This window comes from Eptatretus burgeri, chromosome 9 (genome assembly GCF_056783735.1).
Source record: "Eptatretus burgeri isolate ZD-2024b chromosome 9, Ebu_testis_v1, whole genome shotgun sequence".
In the NCBI taxonomy this organism is placed as follows: Eukaryota; Metazoa; Chordata; class Myxini; order Myxiniformes; family Myxinidae; genus Eptatretus; species Eptatretus burgeri.
In genome coordinates this window covers 22,925,674-22,941,306 of record NC_140969.1, presented here as the reverse complement: position 1 = coordinate 22,941,306, position 15,633 = coordinate 22,925,674, and the positions used below count along the sequence as shown (strand labels likewise).

The window sequence follows — 15,633 nt, the reverse complement described above, 5'->3', positions numbered from 1 at the left end:
TGTCTGTGTCTGTCTGTGTCTGTCTGTCTGTGTCTGTCTGTGTCTGTCTGTCTGTGTCTGTCTGTGTCTGTCTGTGTCTGTCTGTGTCTGTCTGTGTCTGTCTGTGTCTGTCTGTGTCTGTCTGTGTCTGTCTGTGTCTGTCTGTGTCTGTCTGTGTCTGTCTGTGTCTGTCTGTGTCTGTCTGTGTCTGTCTGTGTCTGTCTGTGTCTGTCTGTGTCTGTCTGTGTCTGTCTGTGTCTGTCTGTGTCTGTCTGTGTCTGTCTGTGTCTGTCTGTGTCTGTGTCTCTCTCTCTCTCTCTCACACACCCAACACTGATTCAAATAAAACCACTCCACCACCACCACTCTGCTTACAAACCTCACACAAATCACATTTGATGGCTTCAACAATAGAAAAACACCAAAACGCACTATTCTCACGACAGTAGACATCAGCTAAGCATTTGACACGCTCTCAAAATTCTTACAAACAAAATACTCAACACAAACATGCACAACACCAAATGCTGGCAGGCCAACTACCTATTACATACATCATGCAGACAGTCATTCAGGATTTTTAATGGCAAGTCATCACGTACACAATACTTTCGTAATGAAGTCCCTCAAGACTCCGTCCTCTTCCCCCCACACTCTTTAATCTGGTCATACACGACATTCCACAACCACCCAACAACATATAATTAGCCTCAAATGTGGACGAGACGATATAACCATTACCTCTAATCAGAGCAACATCAACACTGCCACAGCACAACTTCAACCCTTCCTCAGCACCTGACAAACCTGGTTCACCACGAAGAGACTGAAAGTAGCCCCCTCAAAATCAAGTCACTATTTTAACAAATTATACTGAGAAACATAGCGCTGCACCACACATCACACTGAACATCCCCATCTCTCACACTCACACACACACACACACACACACACACACACACACACACACACACACACACACACACACACACACACACACACACACACACACACACACACACACACACACACACACACACACACACACACACACACACACACACACACACACACACACGAAAATACTTGGCATCACTTTTAACACATCCATGTCATTCTCAGATCACATCACAAACATTTAAAAAAAACAAAAAAAAAAAAAAAAACATGCACAACCAGGCTGAACACAGGGCACTCACAGGCCCCGACCTCACATACCACAAAGAAACATCACAAAGATACAAACACTGCATTAGATCAGTCATGAACTACGCCAGCACATCTTGGGCCTCCAGTCAATCACACATCTCAACACCCTACAGACCGTACAAAACAAAGCCCTTCACATCATCAGAGGTTGCACATTAACAACGCACCCATAGTCCACCTACACACAGAGGTAAAAATGCTAAACATCAAAGACCACTTGGATATGAGAGGTGCACAGTTCCTTGTAATGGCAAGGGCCAACTCCAATCACCCTTGCCTGCCATGACATGTGCAACCACCCAAGGGCCCCCTAGACACATTAAAGTGACACCACAAAAACACCACGGTGACATCCTCCAAAACATCTCCCAAATGAAAAACAGAAACTCCAAAAAAAAAAAAAAACCACATCCATACCCACATAACCATAAACACAATCAACAAACTCAGCCCAAACAGTATCCTGGGTAGTAAACCCACACCCATTCGTGACACAGAAAAACTACTCTCCAGGTCCGATCATGTTCACCTACCACACCTCCATTGTGGACACCACCTACAGCTCTTACACTACAAACACAGACACTACGTCACAACTGACGACACCTGCAACCTCTGCCAGGCCGCCCCACACACAACAAAACACATTATGGAACACTGTACGGTCCTGGCTCCACATAGACAAGATCACATCATATCTCTGGGTCTCTGAGTCGCTCCTGAGAGAGAGATCAATCGGTTATCTCCGTGTTGCAGGCCTGTTTGAGCAGAACTGACCGGGGCAAAAAAACAACCCACACACGCACACACACCCAGAGAGATAAGAGGCAGTTGAGGATTAATGACCTCTTGATACCTGGCGCAATCGGCCGACCAGCACAATCCAAACGCTTAGGACGGGGGAGGGAGAGAGAAAAACTGAAGGTGTCCATGGTGTGGGAGTGAGGTACAAATGTAGTGCAGTATGGCGGCAGCATGGTGAAAGAGGCAATTGTGAGGTGCGAGTCAATAAGGTTCCCTCTGAAAAGAACGTTTGTATCGCTCTGAAAAGAACGGTCGATTGGGACTTGCCTGCGCCGATTGCTCTTGTTCGTCCACAGTGGACGAGAGATAGATGGTAGAGAGAGATGTTGAAGAGAAAGACCCTAACGGAGTTGTGTAAGGATCTGCGAGTGTCATTGTTGGCTGCAGGATGCAGCCGAACCGAGTGTCGATGAAATGGGAAGGGTCCTGGCACGTGCCATTAGTCACTTGCTCTGCTCCGATTCCTCGCTTGGCTGCGCTTACTCGTGGCATTATTTGCTCGGCGCTGAAGCTTGCCCAGTTTGCCGAAGTCTGCTCTCTCGGAAGTCTGGTGACATCTGGCTCAGTTGTAAGCTGAGATCCCTCCTTTTATTGGCCCCGAGCAAGGGAGGAGCTAAAAATCGGATCAAACGAGGCTGTAGGCATTTTCAATCTTCCCCATTGGCGCACAGCAGTCGTCCCGTGGCGCAGCCACGTGCGCCACGTCCCGCCAGGTTTCAAAACCGAAAATGGTCCCATTCGCTCTCTGACCTTGTCAAGCATCGGAGCTCCGATATTAACATGGGGCGAGAGCTTTCGGAAGCGCTTTCCGGCCCCGAACGTGTGCTGGACTTCATTCAAATGTAGTCATTTACGGAAATCCCGGCACTATCCGTAGGTGTTCGAATGAACCCCAGCGCCGTGAAACAACCCGATTCTCGTTCCCTCAGCATATTTGGCATCGTTCCAGACTGTTGTGAGCACTCAAGGGATAGAGGACCGTTGTGGCAGTTGTAGAGAGGTAAGAGAACGTTGTGGCATTCGTAGTGAAGAGGGAGGAGGTGTTCGTAGCAATGGCGTTTCAGCGAAGGAGGACGAGGTGTTCGTAACTGTGGCGTTTGTATTGAAGATGTGGACATAGGTTATTGTGGGGATTTTTAGGAGACATGTGGAGTGGTTGTGGTGAATGTTGTAACGTTGTGGTGAGCAGAATGAAAGTCTGAGGTGAGGTGGCGGATGGATTTTGGCATGCAGTTTGAATGGAAATTGGCGCGCATATGCGAATGAATCTCGCTGTGCTTCCTTGGTGTTCCTTTAATCGTTATTGTTCTGTATGCATGCTTGCTTGCATGGTTTGTGTAAGAGATAAAGTAATGTAAAGGGAATAAAAGAAATAATGGGGAAAATGAAGACCTAACCAAAATCCCTGTGCAACGCATCTTTCCCATTTACCCACTAGACATATGGAAAGGACCAACTAAACACATACTGATGAAATAACTGCCGTGAGATCGCTGTATGTTGTGTGCCATTGCCTCAGAGGAGTGCCGGCTTTGCAGAACCATGACAATATATTGATCATTTGCGGGGATCTTGTACCCCCAGATCAGTGGGTCCGCGTTAACGGAGACCATCTGATGCGACAACACAATAAATCAGCCTCTAGAACAAAGAAAGAAAAAAAATCAAGAGAACATAAACTTCCTTTGTGTCTCGCATTCTTTGATTATGAAAAAGATTTTGACAGTGTGGAAACAAATGCCATCATACAGGTTTTACATCATCTCGCTGTCAACTCCAAATCTATACGTATAATAAATGTCTGTGTGGGTCAGTGTGACTCTTCCACAACTCCAAAACCAAAAAACCGAGCAGCCTAAAACTTTGCATGCATACGAAGAGCACTTCCAAGGGAGTGCATGAATGAAAACAGGTATTTGGGGAAATTTTAACACCCCCTTTTGAAGATAATTAACTCATCTTATCAAGAAAAAAATAAAAACAGGCTTATTCTTGGTCAGCCCACATTCACCTCTCCAGGGGGTCTTAATCCGCCATTTTTTCGGCCTAATCAAACTGTTAGAAGACTGTTCAAACGAAAGATCAAACTGTTAGAAGACGCTCCCACCATTAGCCAACATCCTGTGTCAAATTATTCAATCATGGACCGACATGTTGTTCAAGCAGCTGCTGGTTTTGGGGATATTTGCCAACATTCTAAAGAAAGCATTTTCTATTTTTTTTAACTCCACACAAAGCAGCTTGATTTGGCCTCGAAGACTCAAGCCAAACAAGTTTGTTCGACGTGTCCTCCAAACTAAAGTTTTCTAAAAGTGGATTTTTTGCAGTCTGTGTGTAAGCTGAAAAGAGAAAAATTGCTAAAATAAATAAATATGGATTTCCATTTATGGGAGATCGACAGGATGGCCCTAGAGATACGCACACTCGCCTCTAAGCTCTCTAGCCGAGGATCGATTCCCAACCCAGCTCTAAAGTGTCAGCCCGGTGTTTCACAGTCAGGGTGATTCATCAATGTGTGTACTGTCCTATGGATGTGACGTTAAGCAGGCGTCCCATCTGTCAGCATTTGTTGGACGTCAAGGATCCCAGTGTAGGCGAGCTATCGCCGGCACCATGGCTAAATTTCAAATTCCTGCCCCAATTAATCTAATGTCAGGCCTGGCCAGTCAGCTCGTGAAGGCTCGGGCCAAGCTTCCCCTGGCCGACCACACCAAAAAAGGTGGGACAAAGGTGAGGAGGAGGAAGAAGATGAAGGATTTCCATTTATTGGTAATATTTTGGAAGTGATAAAACAAGTCAGCATCCAACCATTCCAAAATGTCATTCCATGGGATGACCTGAAAGTCTCTTTACCCCTCCCCAGTGAAGTATTTGTTCTTAAACTATTTTAATATATCGGTTTTTATTGCGCAGGACTTACAATAATTTGTCAGTCATTGCATCTGTATGCGCTCCATCATTCTCCTTGCACCACTGAATTTGTTGCCAAGAGTTCTTCTTCGACATCTTGTGCAGCATTTGTGGAGTTACCTGTGTCACCTGTGTCACTTGTGTGAAAGAGACCACGACTGCAGCGCGTAATTCTTCAATTGTCCTCTACCAGTTTGTCGACACTTTCTCTTTGATGAACCCCCACAAAGGGTTGTCTGGAGCCGTTAGATCAGGACCACGTGGTGGCCACGCAAAAAAAATTCGCATTGGTGAAGTGACTTTTGGGCCAGCCTGAACATTTATTTATCAACACAAAAATTGCTTGTGGAAGACCAAACACAAGGAAATGGAGAAGAAAAATAAAACGATTTAATCAGCTCGAAACATAATTTTGCAGGCACACAAGTTTCTTTGGACAACTCATACGACTGCAGCATGCTGACGGAGGAAAAATGGAGATGGACAATTATTGGTTTCTTCTCTATCATGGACAAAGAAATTCTCAAACTATACAAAGCCAAAATAAAGATGGCAGAGGTGAGCCACCACCATGCCCACACAGAATAGAGACAGCAGTGCTGAATATTATGAAGATGCCAATTAGCCATTCCTTTCGCACCATCAAATGCATAGGACTGCTGAAGCAGTTTTCCATTGGCTGTAGGGCACAATTCTGGAAGGGTCGCCACTCCAACACAGGATACTGAAATGGCTCATTCTTCCCAGTAAGCTGGTACTCATTTTGCCGACCCCAGAAGCATGACGGGCTGAGTCAACCCACTTGGTGTTGTTCATTACATGACAGGGGCTTAACTTTTACTTCGGACAACTTTCTGCTTCTCTCAAGGGTCTCTGCCGACTTTCTCAAAGTTAAGATTCCGGTCGTTACATGTCCCGTTTTAACTATTTATTTTCTCACCGACATGCTTACTGTGTGTTCCTAGTTCGGTTTTGTTTCAAAAATCGTGTTATTTTGTGAGTTTTCGTCGAGCTTGTCTTATCGGGTTCCTTGAGGCCTACCCGTCCTTCCCGTCTAGGTATAGTCATTAGGGCTTCAAGCAAGTGCTGAAGCCCTATTGAATTCGTTAGTATTATTATTATTATTATTAACGGCGTTTTTATGTTCTACTGACCGATTTTGTGGCGGATCTGGAGGGAAAACTGTCGGATGAAATTCAACGAAACTTAACAGGATTATTACTCACCACCTGAAGTTTATACAATGAAACATTTGATGACGTAGGTCACGTGGTATGGCGGCCATATTGGATTTTATCCAAAACCTAAAAACATCTTCTTCTCCAGAAGGGATAATCAGACAGTCTCAATCTTTTGCACACATTTGCTAAGTAGCTTGGGAATGTAAAGTTGTTAATTTGGTTGAAATCGTTATTTAATTTATATGATTTTAAATGATGCCGATTCGCCTCATTAAATATGCAAAATATGCAAATGAGAGTTGAAAAAATTTAATGACAGATTTAGATAGTACATAAACAGAGGACTCCCAATATATTTATACGATGTTTGTATTTGACCCCAGTGAGCCCCCAGCGCCCCCCAAAGTTGAAAATGACCCATTTTTGAAATGTCATAAAATGAAAACAACGCTTGGAGTAAATTCAATGAAACTTATCCATTTAATTAATCTCCACCTGAAGTTTATACTTTAAAAATTTTGATGACGTAGGTCACGTGGTCTGGCGGCCATATTGGATTTTATCCAAAACCTAAAAACATCTTCTTCTCCAGAAGGGATAATCTGACAGCGTCAATCTTTTGCACACATTTGCTAAGTTCGATGTTAATGTGAATTTGTTAATTTCGTCGAAATCGTTACATAATTAATATGATTTAAAATGATGCCGATTCGCCTCATTAAATATGCAAAATATGCAAATGAGAGTTGAAAAAATTTAATGACAAATTTAGATAGCACATAAACAGGGGACTCCCAATATATTTATACTATGTCTGTATTTGACCCCAGTGAGCCCCCAGCGCCCCCCAAAGTTGAAAATGACCCATTTTTGAAATGTCATAAAATAAAAACAACGCTTGGAGTAAATTCAATGAAACTTATCCATTTAATAACTCTCCACCTGAAGTTTATACTTTGAAAATTTTGATGACGTAGGTCACGTGGTATGGCGGCCATATTGGATTTTCTTCAAAACCTAAAAACATCTTCTTCTCCAGAAGGGATAACACGATAGCCTCAAACTTTTGCACACATTTGCGAGGTTCCATTGGAATGTAAAGTTGTTAATTTCGTCGAAATTGTTGCATAATTTATATGATTAAAATGATGCCGATTCGCCTCATTAAATATGCCAAATATGCAAATGAGAGTTGAAAAAATTTAATGACAGATTCTGATAGGCCTTGAAGAGGGGACTCCAAATATGTTTACGCTATATCTGTATTTTACCCCACTGAGGCCCCAGAGCCCCCCAAAGTTGAAAATCACCCATTTTTGACATGTCGTAAAATGAAAACCAAAGAAGATAGACAAAAAGTGACCACAAATTCTGGAAGATATTTTCACGTTCTACAAGTTCGCCATTTACATGAATATGCAAATGTGGAGTTATTGGACTTTTTTGGGGACTTGAAAATTTGTCCAGCCTCGATTTGTCCAATGTGAAGTTTCTTTCTCTATCATGTATTGCTATGGGCTTTTCAATCCTTCATTGAGATAACATGAGGGACCCCGTAGCTGGGCCACATTGCAGACTTGAACTAACTTTCTAACTCGGAAAACCCATATCATGTGACAGGGTGATGGTGTTGAAATTTGTTAAAATGGAGGCACGCCTTGAAGCCCGGGATTACTGGTTTACCAATTTTAATTTTTATTTGTATTCTCTCCCAATTACCATCATTTCCTCTTTTCCCCATTTTTCCCACCTCTCCCACCCCCCTCCCTGCCACCCCCCGTCTATCCCTCTCAACTACACCCTCTGTTTCTTGTCTTAAATTAAAATAATAAAAAAAAATAAAAAAACAACAACCCTTTCTCCCTCCATACCCACAAGTACCGATCTTCCTCCTCCTCCTCCTCCTCTTCTTCTTCTTCCTCCACCTCCTTCTGCCAGCACACCATCTTCCTTCTATTTGAGCTGACCCACTCTCACCATTACCTTCACGATTTATTCCTTCAACCTTCCATTCCCTAATCTTACCTAATCTTCAAAAATCCATCAAAATAATAATAATTTTCCTTGTATCCTTTCTAACGATACACCTCCTGTGACCACGTGCCTCTCTACCCTCTTCCTGGTACTTTTCATCGATCCATCAGCTTAACTCCGCATTTACGGATCTAAATTCACCGTACACCTCCACGATTTCACTTCAACCTTTCCTTTTCCGAATCTTACGCAATCCTCATTAAATAAAATGAAATATAATAAATAAATTCGCTTTTAACGATACGCCTCCTGCAACCACGTGCTTCTGCCGGATCTGTTCGACCCGATGCGTTTACTGATCCAAATTCACCGTTCACCTCCACAATTTTTTCTTCAACCTTTCCATCACCTAATCTTATGCAATCTTTATCAAATCATAATAATAATAACAATCAAAATAATAATAATAAAAATACGGCCCGTGGGCCCTGGTCAGTTCCGACTTAATCGATATTGGACATATTCGTTATTCATTAACATTCATTGTTTTTATTCCGGCACTAATGAACTTCATACTCATTAAGACTCATTATCTTTCCTCCTGGAAAAAAAAAAATTTGGAAAAAAAACGCTCAGACAAGCTGTAGACATTGTTCCATAGAACCATTATACCAAACCACAAGCAAAAACTATGAATAGTCCACGAGTTTTAGGACTTTGAAGATTAATTGATTAGACTCATTAACTAGGTCAATTGGTGACAAATCTGAAATTTAATTACGGGAGGTTCTGCGGCATCTCCCCAAGTATCATCCCTCCGAGTTTCAAGTCGTCCTGACCAACACGTTGCAGAATAATGATCGAAAGATTGATTGTGGACAGACGGACGGATCGACGGACATGAACCCCCATTTTATATCACTTTCTTTGGAACTGACTAAAAACGATCTCTTATAATGCTTCATCTTCCTCTTTCACACGTGTGGTTCTCATTACTGTAACATAATTCACTACTCTTCTTCTACTTCAACAGACTGCTCTCAATTCGACCTTTCCTTCATACCTTGTCAAAAAAGTCCAACTGCTACAATGTTTCTTCTCTCCATTCTCTTAATTCACCTTTATTGCATCCATCAAGAAATGTCTTTAATTGCATTTCTGAAAATAAAATTTTAAAAACGCATTTTGCTATGAATGTTCATTTTCCATCAATCATCCATTTTTTTCTAACTTCAGTGCCAATTCACCACTCTCACCCGTCCCTCTCAAAGCAACGATCACACTCTTCCCCCTCCAAGCTTCCCTCTCACCTTTCTCAAAAACTCCCCCAACTCTCCCCACTCCCCCTTCTCCCACCATTCACCCCTCCCAATGTTGACCCCACTCACATCCACAAAGCTGCCTCCTTCCCCTGCCCTCTCTCCACCATCTCATCACTCCACCTCCTCAAATCCGCAACTGCCTTCTGCTCCCTGTCTTATCACTCCCCACTGTACCTCAACCCAGCACCACAGAGCCTTTTTCCTCCTCATCCACCACCTCCCCGAGCTCTTCTGCAATCCCCCACACTCATTCAACAACTCTTCTTACCTCCCCCCCCATCTCCCTTGTACTACCCTCCCCTCTCCCATACCCAAAGCTTCTTCCGCTCCCTCTTCATTAACAGGGTGGGCCACCAATATCCGGGGCCTTCGCTCATACCTAACATCTTCCCATACAGGTTTCCACTGAGAAACCAGACATAAACTGCCCAACAGAAACTTTCCTCCCTCAAGACGTCCCTGACTCTCAAGTATCTCTCCCTGATTACTCCATCCTCCGGTATGACAGATATGAGCCTCATCCTGGTGGAGGAGTTGCTCTCTTCATCAAAGACTCTATTCCTCACTCTCCATGCACTGCCCTCACTCCCCCACACCCCCAGGACTACCTCTGGCTACGGCTTCCCCTCCACTCCCATCTCATGTTTATATGTGTACTGTACCGTCCACCAAACAGTGATGACTCCATCTACACCTCACTATCTGAAAACATGGACCAACTTCTATCGTCGCATCCAAACTCTCTCTTCCTCATATGTGGCGACTTCAATTGTCATCATGCCAGTTGGCGAGGTGTGGGTACTTCTCTCACCTGTCATGGCACTTCAGCAAAAGACTTCTGCGACTCATTAGGATTGACTCAATCGGTCAACTTCCCGACCCGGATCTCAACCAACGGTACTCTATCTCTTCTGGATCTGATTTTTGACAAATTTCCGTGGGAATATCTGTTCTTCCTCCGCTCCAATAGGTTCTTCTAACCACATGCTTGTCAAAGTGGACATCTCTCTGGCTTATTAAAGAACCACCCTAGTGCCGTCAAGTCTGGCATTTCACTCAGGCCGACTGGCAGGGTCTCCAAGCAGCCATCAAACTTCCAGACTGGTCTCCCATCGCTACTTTCTCCAACATCAACTCATCTTGGGAATTCTTTTAAAGAAACTTGCTCTCCCTCATGAACACATTTATCCCCCCTCGTCTTCAGTTGTCCTACCCTTCCTCCCACCCTTGGTTTACTGAAGCTTGTGATGAGGCAGTCGTCCTGAAACAACTTGCCTTTGCTTCATGGAAAGCAAACAGAACTGAGGGTAATCTCAGTTCCTTCCGTAAAGCTCGGAACAAGTGTGTATCTACCCTCAGGAGAGTCAGAAAACAACATCTTTCTAATCTCAAGTCTGAACTCTCAAACCTCTCTCCCACCTCAAAATCCTGGTGGAGTCTCAACAAATCTGTTTCTGGTGTATGTTCCCCCTCCATCCCCTCCCTTTCCTCAAATGGCCGCACTGCTGATACCGCACGGGAAAAGGCTGAATGCCTAAACTTGGTGTTTACATCGAAATCTTGTGTCCAAAACCCATCGCTTTCTCTAACCAACTTACCCAGTCGCAACCAACTGTCCCTGGACTCTGTGTCCTTTTCCTTCTGATAAAGTGGAGAGCTTGCTGTCAAATCTCAACTCAGATTCTGCAACTGGTCCAGACGGCATCAGCCCATGTGTCCTAAAAACCTGCTCCTCTGCTCTTGCTCAACCTCTTTCTGTTCTACTCAACCTCTCATTTGCTCAAGGTCATCTGTCATCGACTTGGAAATGAACAAACATAAGTTCCCTGCATAAAAAGGTGCAAAATCAGATCCCTGCAACTACAGACCAATCAGCATTCTCCCAATCATCAGCAAGGTTATGGAATCCATCATCGCTTCACATTAAATCCTTCTTTTTCTCCAATGGCTTGATTTCCAATCATTAATTTGGTTTCAGACCAGGTCACTCTACCGTGGATATGCTGTCTCTGCTCTCCCAACAATGGATGGAGGCCCTCAATGCCAGACATGAAATCCGAGCCATATCCCCAGACATATCACGTGTTTTTGACACGATCTGGCACCCTGTGCTGATCAAACTCTCTTCCTATGGTATACAAGGCCATCTCCACTCATGGCTCGCAGACTTCCTCTCCTGTCACAGCCAACATGTGGCCCTAAATGGAGTTCTCTCATCCCCTCTTCCTGTCCAGGCTGGAGTATCTCAAGGCAGTGCTCTGGACCCTGTTCTTTTCCTGGTTTTCATCAATGATCTCTCTGACTCTGGAAAATCCTCTATCTCTTTGCTGATGACTCAACCCTCTGCCTGTCATCCCTCAGACCGGCAAGCAGCAGCTTCTTTGCTCCTCTGGAAGAAGTCCTTTCATTCAATCTTCTGGGTCTCACTATCTGTCATGATCTTTCCTGGGAAAGCCGCATTTCCAACCTGGCCTCCAAAGCCAGTCGCTGACTGGGAATCCTCCATCGTTCAAAGTCCTTCCTCAGCCCACCTGAGCTCCTGACCACATACAAAGTTTGTCCGCAGCCTGATGGAGTACTGCTTTCCCCTTTGGGCTGGTGCTCCTACGTCTCACCTTTTTCAGCTTCACGCTGTGGAAACCAAGGCATTTAGGATCATCGGTATCTCCCACATTGAGGCTGAGTCTTTGGGCCTCTCGCTCCCTCATCGCAGGCAGGACGTCGGTGGTCTTTCTGTCTTCTTCCATCTCCTCTCCAGTCTTGCCCCCCCCAACTGCTCTGTCTGTGATATGTCCCCCCCCCCATATTTCCGCAGGGTGCTCAAGGTCTGCCAGAAACCCCCTTCTGGTAAAACTACCAAAATCACAAATCACTACTCACCTTCACTCTTTCATTCCTCTTGTTTTTCATTCCTCCTTTGGAATAAACTCTCACACTCTCGACAACACCATTCTTCCCTCCAGGCCTTTGAAGCTGCTGTTCACCACCACCTATCTCCCCCCATCCAAAACCTCGATCTTTTCTTCCCCTGTTTATGCACCCCAAACCCACCTCCTTCAAATTCCCTGCTTTCCTTCCTAAAAGTCCCTGTAGTGTCCATCTTGTATTCCCCGTGTTCCCCGCCCCATTCCTCTCCCTTCCACAGATCTCATAATGTCTCCGTTCCGCGCTGTTTTGTCCTTCCCGCTCCTGCCCCTCTTGTCTCCTGCCCCCCTTGTGTGTCCTGTGTTAGCTCTCATATGAGCCTCGACAATGTATTGAAAAAACTAAAATAAATAAAAATAATAAATAATAATAAAATAAAAACTTAGCAACTGAAACTCATTAACCAGGTCATGTCATAATCTGTCCACAACTTTTTGAAATATGCTATACAGTATACCGTTTGTGGGCCCATCTCTCAATTGTGAAGAATGCCTCTGCCCGTATCCGGTTCCAGATCTTCACTGAAATCGATTCACTTCCTCCTTGCCACATACCCAACATGTCCACCAAGTTTCCTTTCAAATCTGTCCACAACTTTATGAGATATCCTGCTTCGACAGACAAGGGTGAAAACATGACCTCCATCCACGTTCAGTGATGGAGATAACAAAAAAAGGAGGAAAACACACTGGAATACCAGGTAATTGGCATATGTAGCAATAACGCTTCCAGAACCTATTGGAACCGTGCCAAAAGCAATATCAAAATGATGCAAAATATAAGCAAAGTAGAAGAGCATTCGGTAGAGCGCATACCACTGCAACACAATGCCTGATCCATGAGAACATATCGGACCCATTAGATTTCTGAAATATCATGCTATATATCGTTTTTGGCCTTATCTATCAATGGTGAAGAATCACATTAAAAATTCCAAGAGCTGGAGCCAGATCTTCACCAAAATCTAATCAGTTCGTCCTTGTTACACACCCAACCTGCCCACCAAATTTCATCCAGATCCGCACAGAACTTTTATAGATAACCCGCACACAAACAGACAAACAGAGAGGGGTGAAAACATAACCTCCTTCACCTTCGGTGGCAGAGGTAATAATCAATCGATTTGTAAACAGCAAACAGAAAGTAAAAAGGAAGAGAAGAAAATGCAGCTCGGTCAAAATATCTACATGTTGTGGTTTGGAATGAGATGGTCCACTGGATGTGGTAAAAAAAAAAATAATAATACAAAAATATTGTTGTGGTTTCCCACCCGTCGGCGTGCGGGCGGCCGCTTCTAGCCAATGACGGCCGCTCTCACCCACCGAACGGACAAACCAAGTCGCAGCTTTCGGAGCAACGCTGAAATCCAGCTACGGGTGTATCTTTAATCACACCGAAAATCAGCCAGCTATTCTGTCCACGCGCGACAGGATCTGATCGCTGAATTATCGATTTACCTAATTATGCGCGCACAGAAATTCCGGGGATTTCCACTTCGACGGGACCTGTTTGGAAACGAGCCGCTACGTAGCTCGCTCCGTTTGCGATTTGCCGAGCGGTGTATATCGCCAAGCCCCGCCAGATCCGATTCTTTTATCGGCTATTAAAAAGCCAGCTCTATTCCGAACTCAATTATGGCAGTTCAATCAAGGGAAAGGACGCAACGAACAGGTCGACATTCACACACGGACATTTATTACACACACGACACATATGCAGTCATGCAGTCACGTATGCAATCAGGCGAGGAAAACAAAAGCAATGCAATGTACAAGCATGTATGTAAGCAATGGGGGTAAGGGAACAGGACACGAGCAGAAAGAGAACTACAACCGTTTGTCTATAGTTATTATCGTACACTTAACAAGGTTTACTTAACGGACACGGCGCCACAGACTCTCATACAAAAACCCAGAAAGAAAAGGAAAGAAAATCGTGACCGTGAGGTGGATTCTCGGGTTCTGTCCTCCTCGATCCGACCTTGTCACGACCGACCCAGAGAGCGCTGGCATCTCGGCGCCTTCAATCTCGTTTTCCCCGCTCTCGTCACGACCGACCCAGGGAGCTCGCCGCCAGAGAGCCAGAGCGTGCGCGTTCCAGCGAGCGCGCGCAATGCAGGGCCCAGAGAGAGAGATCCAGCGAGTGCGCTCGATGCAGAGCCCAGAGAGAGACAAAAGCTTCAGCGTACGCGCGCGCACGCACGCACGCACGCACGCACGCACGCACGCACACACACACACACACACACACACACACAGTGGGGAGAATAAGTATTTGATACACTGCCGATTTTGCAGGTTTTCCCACTTACAAAACACGTAGAGGTCTGTAATTTTTATCAGATGCACACTTCAACTGTGAAAGACAGAATCTAAAACCAAAATCCTGAAAGTCACATTGTATGATTTTTAAATACTTAATTTGCATTTTATTGCATGAAATAAGTATTTGATACATCAGAAAAACAGAACTTAATATTTAGTAGAGAAACCTTTGTTTGCAATTACAGAGATCAGACGTTTCCTGTAGTTCTTAACCAGGTTTGCACAGACTGCAGCAGGGATTTTGTCCCAATCCTCCATACAGATCTTCTCCAGATCCTTCAGGTTTCGGGGCTGTCGCTGGGCAACACAGACTTTCAGCTCCCGCCAAAGATTTTCTATTGGGTTCAGGTCTGGAGACTGGCTAGGCCAATCCAGGACCTTGAGATGCTTCTTACGGAGCCACTCCTTAGTTGCCCTGGCTGTGTGTTTCGGGTTGTTGTCATGCTGGAAGACCCAGCCACACCCCATCTTCAATGCTCTTGTTGAGCGAAGGAGGTTGTTGGCCAAGATCTCACGATACATGGCCCTATCCATCCTCCCCTCAATACGGTGCAGTCGTCCTGTCCCCTTTGCAGAAAAGCATCCCCAAAGAATGATGTTTCCACCTCCATGCTTCACGGTTGGGATGGTGTTCTTGGGGTTGTACTCATCCTTCTTCTTCCTCCAAACATGGCGAGTGGAGTTTAAACCAAAAAGCTCTATTTTGGTCTCATCAGACCACATGACCTTCTCCCATTCCTCCTCTGGATCATCCAGACGGTCATTGGCAAACTTCAGACAGGCCTGGACATGCGCTGGCTTGAGCAGAGGGACCTTGCGTGCGCTGCAGGATTTTAATCCATGATGGCGTCGTGTGTTACTTATGGTTTTCTTTGATACCGTGGTCCCAGCTCTCTTCAGGTCATTGACCAGGTCATGCCGTGTAGTTCTGGGCTGATCCCTCACCTTTCTCATGATCATTGAGGCTCCACGAGGTGAGATCTTGCATGGAGCCCCAGACCGAGG

General features: G+C 44.8%; 1 protein-coding gene across 3 annotated transcripts in view; it reads right to left on the bottom strand.

Annotated features, from left to right (window-relative positions):
• LOC147019711 (estrogen-related receptor gamma-like) overlaps window positions 1-15,633 on the bottom strand; it is a 55,173-nt gene that overhangs the window by 20,737 nt on the left and 18,803 nt on the right. The window contains exon 1 of one of the 3 annotated variants that reach the window (XM_085894372.1): window positions 12,762-12,860. The exons of the other annotated variants lie outside the window; for them this stretch is intronic. The gene's annotated coding sequence lies outside the window, so the exon portion shown is untranslated. Of the gene's footprint in view, window positions 1-12,761; window positions 12,861-15,633 lie in introns of those variants that run through there. 3 annotated transcript variants of the gene reach the window in all.